Raw genomic sequence first — 9,257 nt, 5'->3', positions numbered from 1 at the left:
GACCCGAAACCGACCCAAAACCGATCCGAAACCGACCCGACACCGACCCGACACTGATCCAAAACCGACCCGAAACCGATCCGAAACGGACCCAAAACCGACCCGAAACCGATCCGAAACAGACCTGAAACCGATCCAAACCGATCCGAAATTGACCCAAAACCAACCCGAAACAGACCCGAGACCAACCCGAAACAGACCCGAGACCAACCCGAAACCAATCCAACACCGACCCGACACCGACCCGAAACGGACCCGACACCGACCCGACACCGACCTGAAACTGACCCCAAACCGACCCAAAATGACCCAAAACCGACCCAAAATCAACCTGAAACCGACGTACTGGCAATGGAATGGTTCTGTTACCAAAAAAAAAAAAAAAAAAAAAAAGCCCATTTCCATTTTCAAAGTTGCGGGAGTTCGGTTCTGCTGGGTGTCACTAAAATTGTTTTAGTGCTTTCTGAGTAAACTACATCCAGCCTCCAGTTTAGCTTTTCCTCCAGTGTCCCGAACCATTAAAGGAATGCTCAAACGTATCCACAGAGAACGGAACTTCTGGACCATCTGCAGAAAGGATGTGCTTTAAAACAGGCAGATAGTGAGACTTTCCCAAAGTTCACACTAGTTGCTTTCTAGATATTATAAGTGCCTGAAATTAAAAACCTTATTGATTAAAAAAATAAAGTGCCGTTTGTTCCAAACATTAAATATTAATGACTTGACGCCCTTTCTCTTGCAGGAAAATGAACCTGTGTCCAACCAGATCTGCATGTCTGCACTGTCCCACCTAATTAATGATAAATTACTGTTCTCCATCAGGGTGTTCTTCAGGTGAACAGCAAAAATGGGGTGGGTGGGCAAAGCTACTGGACAATGTCTACTTTTTCCTCCAATGCTCAAAAATACTTGCCAGCGAGAAAGAACAAAAATGGGGAAGAAATCCAAACCCCAGCCTCTCTCTTGATTGTGCCAGTATTGCAGAAAAAAGCCACCAGACCAGGCAAGAGCATCCTTAAAGTGAGGACACGGAGAACCTGCGCTCTGAACGCTCTTCTCCCCTTCCTTCAGCCCTTGGGTAACCGAAATCCCATGTTCTTGTGCACCAGTAAGGCCGGGAAACTGTCTGAGGGACGGAATATCCTGCTGCCAGATGCTCTTTTTTCATTCTAACACAGTTGTTTTTCTCTTCACTTGATAAAGTTAAAATAAACAGTCTCTGGGGTGAATTACAGGCATCAAAATTGGATTGGCATGTAAACTGTGGAGCAGTTGGTGGTGGGGAGTCTGGGGAAAAGGAAACAGCAGGTTTTAGCTAGAGGGGACAACAGCTTTATTTCCCTTTTGGTCCTTGACAACTAAGCAGATGTCCTACAATTATTGTTTCACCTTCTAGAAATACAGTGCCTTCTCCCACCCTCCCAGGTACACAGGCCTGGCCCTCCTGCAGATGTGCAGGTGCATCTCCTCCCTGCTTCAAAGCCCTCTTGCTGCACCACCCGCTCCATCTCTTGCTGGGTAATGGCTGGCTGAGAGTCTGACAAATCCTTGTCTCTCCCTCAGCTTTCTGGGATACCTATTTCCAGTTCCATTAATGTAGCTACAACTGGTGGTCTAAAGAATAATATCTTCTCTGATCATCTGGCACGGGCTTTTCCACACCTGTCGTGTTTATCTAGCAAAGTATTGTCTATAGCAATACTTTGGCAGTGTAGCAGTTCTGGCTTGGTGTCCACTGCAGACACCAGTGTCTCTGGATGTCCTCGAGAGCCCTTTGGTGCAGGTGTCCCTGAGCCCTGACAGCAGTGGTGGGTGACAGGAGGTGTCCCTGGGCACCCACGGTGCAGGGCTGGAGGATGGTGCTGTTCTGACGAGCTTGGGAAGTCCAAAAGTGTGCACAAGAATAAATACTGGGGAAGAGAGTCCAGGTTCAATTACATTTTAAGGTTCTGGTCCCATCTATAAAGAAGTGCTTGTTGTACTTCTGGGAACACCCAGGGCTGCACACCTCAGAGCTCACCTTAACATGCTACAATGAACTGCACTCGAGCCTGAAAAACACAAACTTTTCTCTTTATTTTTTTTTAAGCTGTCCTGAAATCTGTTTCTAGCCTTAACAAAGCTGCAATCCAGGTTTATCATCCTACAAGACATCTGACAGGAAAGTTAAATAGCACTCCAGACACGTTTTTTAAAACTTACTTGGGATAGGAGGAATGTTTAGTGCTATCTCAGCAGGTGGGCATTGGAGCTGAGCTCTGTCTTCACGGTAATGTACAAACGCCCAGGTATTTTGGTGTCTGCACTGACACCTGCCTGCTTTCCCAGTTTTGTGTTCAGTGCTTTCTCAAAGTGTGAATGACAAATGACATCTTGAATTCTTGGACCTTTTGAAGAGACACTGGGTAACTTGGAATGTTTGACAAAATCTTCAGTGTGGTTTTTCCTCTATGAAGCTTGCACCTGCTCTTGCAGTGTGAGAGGCAAACATGCTGTTGCAGGGTAACTAGAGGAAATCACCGGGCAATTTTTTGCTATCCAGAACAAAAAGGAGTTAGAAAAAGTCAAGTCTTACCAGATGAGGCTGGCCTCTGCACCACGCGCCCCGCCCTGCCCAGGACAGGTTTTCATTAGAGCTGCTCGGAGGCAATGCAAACTGGCCAGGAGGGAAAGCACTGATGGTGCTCCTGACCCCTCAGCACGGCTGTGTCTGGTGATATTCCAGCATAGTCCTGGTTGGTGTGTATTCCTACCTCCCGAGCTAGCCAGCAGCTCCTGTAATGTCCCAAGGTGAACTTGTGTCAGGAGTGGAGCCAGGCAGGGAGATAATCGCTGAACTGGAGAATAAACGCACCATGTGTCTCTCCTGTTCCAAACCACTCTAATTTCAAACATCTCGCCTCAACAACGATCTGTTAACAACCTGCAAGCCAAGAATCTGTCAGAAGAATATTAAATACAATTCTGACAAGATCAGAACTAGATAGATTCAAACTTCACCAACCTGTGGCTAAACCAAAGCTAATGGAGTAAGTGTTTCCCCAGGCAGGACAGAAGGTGAGCTTACTGGGATCTTCTTCGTTGCAACTGAAACTTCCAAAAGCAGACTTATTTGACACATTTAAATTCATTAGAGGAATTGGAGTGTTGACTTGACTCCAAGCGGGTGCCTTCATTACTTTGAAAACTGAAAGAAGAGGTTGAAGCTGGAGCAGGCAAGGGGATGATGTGAGGTGTGAAGGAAGTTCCACGGAGCTTCTGAAAGAGCCATTTCCTGAATGGGAATGGCTTCTGGCAGAGGCGTAGATGTGGGAACAGACGGTTTCCCCCCATGGGACAGGATGTCAGCAAAAGGGATGTGTGGGGGGGATTCCCAGTCCAGGTTGGGAATGTACACTTGAGTTGGCTGAACTCCGAAACTGCGGAGACCCCCAGGGCTCAGCTGGACACAAGGTGCTTCCTCTTTCTCCACATCTGTGCTCCTGTAAACTGATGTGGAACTGCTTTTGCCAGCTGTTTGTGGACCCTCCCGTCTTGTGACTGTCGTGATTAAACCCAGTAAAGAGATGGTTTCTCCACTGCCAGGCTCCTGCAGAGAAGACTTGGGCCATCTGCTGAATGGTCTGTTGCGTTTCTGGCCGCTGGTGCTGTCGCGGTGGCTGCAGCTCTGCTGTTGTGCAACAGCCACGTATGGAAAGCTTTAGCCTTTAATGTGAAAAATGGGAAAGACAGATGCAATCTGGGTCTCATATTGGTCTTGTATGTTTTCCTCTCATCTCTCAGGAGCTCTCTTGCTGCTGCCTTTCCTCACTCTGAGCACCAGCACTCCTGTTTTCACTTGATAAAGCAGGCACAGTCACCGTCCCCCAAACCCAGATCCCTGCCTGAGGGTGTTTCTCAGGACCTCCGGAGGATATGAACCATCTCCCCATGATGGTTGTGACCTCAGCCTGTGCATATTGGCACCTCACAGAAATGACTGTTTGCAGAGTATTTTCTAGCTGTCATTCCAGGTTCGAGTAGATGCACAGTGGGTGTCTGGTTAAATCAGCAAAACCCCTTTATTAGAAAAGTATGGAAAAAAGGTATCAGAAAAATTTAGTGTTTCAAAGAGGATCAGAACCAAATGCCCTGTCTTGCAGGTAGGAGGATGGGAGATTTAGGAGTAGTTGGCTTGAGAAAAAAAACCCAAACCACCAAAAAGATGAGTAATACAGGCAGCTCCTGTTTTTTCTATTAAGTTTCTGGGCTTCACAGATTTGTAAATGATGGCACTAAATAACCAGCCGTGCCCAAGCTCCCTGAAAGGCTCTGTAATATCAGCAGCTGATGTCCCACTGCGCGGGGACACAATTGGGTCTGTTCCTCCAGACAATACACCTGTCACTGGGAAACAGAAAGCTGGCAATTAACGGGGAGGCTCTGTGTTGGGCTTTCATCCCAGACAATGAGAAGGGCCTGAAAGAGTGAGATTAAGGCTGGCATGTCCACATGAGATTGCTGAAACAAACCTCACTGAGACTTGGGGGCATTTAAGAAGAAAAACAAGAAAGTAAAACCCTGGTTAAGTCTAACTCTACAAGCAAGTTAGAATGCAAAATAGCACTGGAACAGGATCCTCTGCATTAGAAATGTGAGTCTGGGGTTGTAGAGGAAACTTTCTTATCAGCTGAGACGTCTTGTAGTTGTCAGTGTATCATAGGAAATTAAACCAAGTGAGGTTCTGAACTCAAGGGCTGCAGAATTCTGGGAGCTCTGCATTGCTCAGAGTGTTTAGAGGTGTCCCAAATTACTGGCCCTACAAAGGCCCTGAAAGCAAAGCAGCAGCAATGCACTGACACAAGTGGAGTCAGTGGCTGCTTGTGACCAGTCCTGAGCCTGGAAGGGAGCAGCTGTTAGAAAGGAACTCATTTGCTCAGGAAGTCTCAAACGTTTTTTTTCTCCTGGTGCAGGTGTTCTTCCAACACACAGGAAAGCCAGAGGAAAATTAGGAAAATCTTTTTCTTGCTCTCAGCTCCATCTCCCCAGGATGTAACTTAGGGTTGCCACTTGCCATAAAGCAGTGGGTGGGGGTCTCCAGTGATGACACCCATGCTGTGCTTTGAGCACAGCTCCAAGCAGGGGCACAGCTCCCACTGCAGAGCCCTGCACTTCCCTGCTCACCAGCAGCTGAGGTGTGATTGCTGTGCTGAGGAGGTCACCTGCTGCTGGCAGGGGCACGGGGGAGTGAGGGCTGCAGGGAGAGCTGTACGCCTCCATGTGGGGAGGTGGTTGGTACAGGCAGGCTCTTGAGACCTCCGTGGGTCACTCCATCCCCTTGGGGAGGTATTGCTCGACCTTGTGCCCTCTCCCCTCAGCTTCCTGGGGACACATCAATCACCTACCAGGCTCTTGATGGGAAGCCTGTGGCATCAGGAAGTTTGGGCAACCCTGATGTGACAGACTTGAAAGGAGAGGGGGAGAGTAAACTATGAGAAATAGATAAATAATGGCATTGCAGAAGATGCAGGTGCCTGGCCATAAAATCACATCAGTGCAGACCTTCAGTGTGCAGGGTGAGGAACTCGTTTGGATACCTGAAGAAATAGCTTGAGCACGTGTCCTCTCTGTCCCTGCCCTGCTGAGCTGTGAATGGGAAATGGCACCTGCCATGCCAAGTCCAAACTGAGCACCTGACGACTCCTGACGGCCAGCACGGCCGCTGTGCAGGTCCAGACCCGTTTTCTAGGGAAGGGGAGCGTGGGGCTCAGGTGGTGACCCTGTGCCTTTGTCCACAGGGGCTGGGACAGTGGTCTAGATTTTTCCAGGCACTGCTGCTTCTGCCAGCTTGATCCATGTGAGAGTGGTAGGTGTGCTAAGAGCTCCCTTGGAGTGGCAGAGGTGGGATGTCCTGCCCTGAGGGCTCCCCAGGAGCAGGAGCAGCAGGAGCTGTGCCCGAGCACTGCCATGCAGGGTTAATTGCTTCCTGAATGCTGACGAATCTTCTTTTGGGAGAGCTGGCATGGAGAGCCCGCCGCAGCACAAGCCAGCAGCAGCTTGTGAAACATTCAGATGTGTGAAAGGGTAAAATAATTGCGATATGGCAGTGGTGTGACACGCTTTCACAGCCCCAGCACCGGGGAGAGAGGTAAGTCTGCACCTCTTCTACTGGTGCCTCCTGAGTCAGCCCTTGGGAAACCCTGCCTTGGGTCGAAACTGATTCTAATGAAAGTTTGGGTGACACTAAACCGAGTGAGGAGGAGTTGGATTAGAGAGAGTGTCAGTCCTGAGCAGTAAACAGCAGGACAAAATAGACTGGAGGAGAATAATGTGTACAACTGGGCCAGGGGAATGCTGCTTTGAAGGATAACTCTGCAAGGGACAGACTTGCACATGACTGAGTGATCTCTGACACGCTCTGTGCTTTGTTTCATTTCTCAGTGCATCTTGATCAGACACATGGCTTCTACTCCATTTGGCAAATATTTGATTTATAAAGATTAACACGTTGCTTCCCATGTGCTGGGAAGGGTTGTGTGAAAGACGTGCCTTGAGGGTGGCAGCTCAGGGTTTACTCACTGCTAAGGAAATGTTCCTTAAAATGCACCTGAGCTGATTTTTTAAATTGACTGAGTGTAAACAGAACTGCAACATATTCCAAACCAAGCTAACCCAGAGTGACAGCATCATCCAAATGGCACAAAACAATTTGCCCTTTGCTCAGCTGCTTGTTAGAGAGATTTATCAGCATTAAAAGTGCTTTGGGATTTTGCCATCCAACCATCCCAAGGTTGTGTGTCTGCTTGCCAAGGTCTTCATGTGCTGGACAGACACCTCTTAACTCTAGGAACTCTGTCATTTCCCATTTATGTTGAGATGTATGAATGAAGGTGATTCCAGAAACTGCAGTTGCCCTGAGGAGACAGATGACTGGCTTTTTGGGAATTAGAGCTGATACAGTGAGGAACTGCCAGCACTGGTGGCAACGAATCTGCTCCATGGCAAGGAGCAAACAGCTGGCAGTGCCCATGTGTGCACAGAAATCATCTGGAGAGCAGGGAGGTCCAAAGGAACCACGCTTCCTGGGCTGTGCTCTTTGGGGCTTTTTCAGTGTGATTTTAGGTGAAAGCACAGTGGCATGCCAACTGTTGGTTTCCACTTGCTGGCTGTGACCTTTCCTTTGACATGCCAGTGATGCTTTCTTGCCAGGGTCTCTAGAGCCATCCTTGATGCCAGCCAAAGCATTTGAAGGTCCAGTGTATACTTATGGAAATTAGTTTATGTTTAAATCCAGATAACTGGTGTAGGTGAGGCTGGAAACTCGGGTGGCATTCAGTGATCACAGGAAATTTCCCTTCACCTCTCTGTATGTGCACAGAAGGTTTATTTGAATATACAGAGAGGAGTGAGGCTGAGGGCTTGATCCCTTTTCTAATGCTACCAGAAAACTGTATTTTGTGCTCTTACAAAAGGTCATTCATTCTTTCTAAGACACAGGCACAAAAACCGCAGTTTTGCTGTCTGCTGGGAAACTCTGACTCTCATTAAACCTAACCCAGCCCTAAATTTGAAATAATTTTGCAATTTCCCTCTGAAGATCTTTGGCATAAAGTTGGGCTCTGCCTCGTGCCCTTTTCTCCCGCCATTACCAAGGGAAGCAGGATCCAGTTTTGGCCAAACCACGGTGGGCAGCAGAGCCTTCCGCAGTGCTGCCATGCTGTCGGCAGGCCCTTGGCGCTCTGTGCCGCGCTGCCAGGAGTGCCAGGCCATTTCCCAACTGGCACCTAAGCACCAGAGCAGCTGCATCCAAGGTCCATTCTTCTGTGGGAGATTTATTGCCAAGAGCAGAGGCGTTGGGATGGGAAAATTGCCTTCATTCCCAGGCAAAGACCCTGAAGAACAAAAGCCAGTTGCTGGTGAATCCATGGTGTGATTCAAGCATTTACTGGGACGGGAGGAGTGGGAGCTGTGTGCCTGTTGCTGTAGCACAAGTGAGTGGGCATCAACCAAAGGAGCATCTCTGGCCGGTGAGGTGGGGAGTGCCATGGGGAGGACCTGGACCCTCCAGCCTTGGCATTGTCCCTGGGGCAGCTGCAGGCCCCAGTGCGAGGAAACGCCGGAACGCTGAAGCTGCTCGGTGAGGACATGGCACCAGGAACCCACTGGGCATCTCTAGACCTGTCCCTCTTCACCTGCACTCCTGGGCTGTTTTGGGTTCTTTCTGCTGTGAGGATCCCTAGTCACTCCCCCACTCCCTGATTTCTCTGCCACGATCATGTGCCAGATTTTCTGGGAAGGTTTATTGGACACTTCTATGGAGCAGTGACTGCCAGGGAAGAAGATCCCGGCGCTGCTGGCACAGCGGAGCGGGGAGGGTTGTGAGTGCTTTGTGTCGGCGATGGGGTGGGCTGGAGGGGCGCGATGGGGGGTGAGGACGCGGGCAGTGGGGTGCGGGCGCCCAGCAGCGCCCCGGGGACTCGGCATCGCCGTCCTGCTGCCCAGCGCGCCCGGCGCGGGGAGCGGCGGCACCTTCGGTGTGCGGAGCTGCAGCGGAGCCCAGCGGGGCTGCGGGGGGCGGCGGCGTGCGGAGAGGAGTGCGGGGTGCGGGGAGCTGTGAGGAGAGGGGTGCGGGGTGCGGGGAAATGTGCGGAGAGGAGTGCGGGGTGCGGGCAGCTGTGAGGAGAGGGGTGCGGAGTGCGGGGAGCTGTGAGGAGAGGGGTGCGGGGTGTGGGGAGCTGTGAGGAGAGGGGTGCGGGGTGCGGGGAAATGTGCGGAGAGGGGCGCGGGGTGCGGGGAGCTGTGAGGAGAGGGGTGCGGGGTGCGGGGAGCTGTGCGGAGAGGGGTGCGGGGTGCAGGGAAATGTGAGGAGAGGGGTGCGGGGTGCGGGCAGCTGTGAGGAGAGGGGCGCGGGGTGCGGGGAAATGTGAGGAGAGGGGTGCGGGGTGCGGGGAAATGTGAGGAGAGGGGTGCGGGGTGCGGGGAAATGTGCGGAGAGGGGTGCGGGGTGCGGGCAGCTGTGAGGAGAGGAGTGCGGGGTGTAGGTAGCTGTGCGGAGAGGGGTGCGGGGTGCGGGGAGATGCGCGGAGCGGCGTGCGGAGCCGTGGTCCCGCGGAGCGGGGTGCGGAGCCGTGGTCCCGCGGAGGGGGGTGCGGAGCCGTGGTCCCGCGGAGCGGGGTGCGGAGCCGTGGTCCCGCGGAGCGGACCGGACCGGCCGCGGTTGCCGCTCCCCGCCGCTCCGGACACCGCAGCCGCGCCCCGCCGGGCTGTCGCGCTTGTCC

This window comes from Anomalospiza imberbis, chromosome 21, assembly GCF_031753505.1.
Source record: "Anomalospiza imberbis isolate Cuckoo-Finch-1a 21T00152 chromosome 21, ASM3175350v1, whole genome shotgun sequence".
Lineage (NCBI taxonomy): Eukaryota > Metazoa > Chordata > Aves > Passeriformes > Viduidae > Anomalospiza > Anomalospiza imberbis.
Note: the sequence above shows the minus strand (reverse complement) of the source record.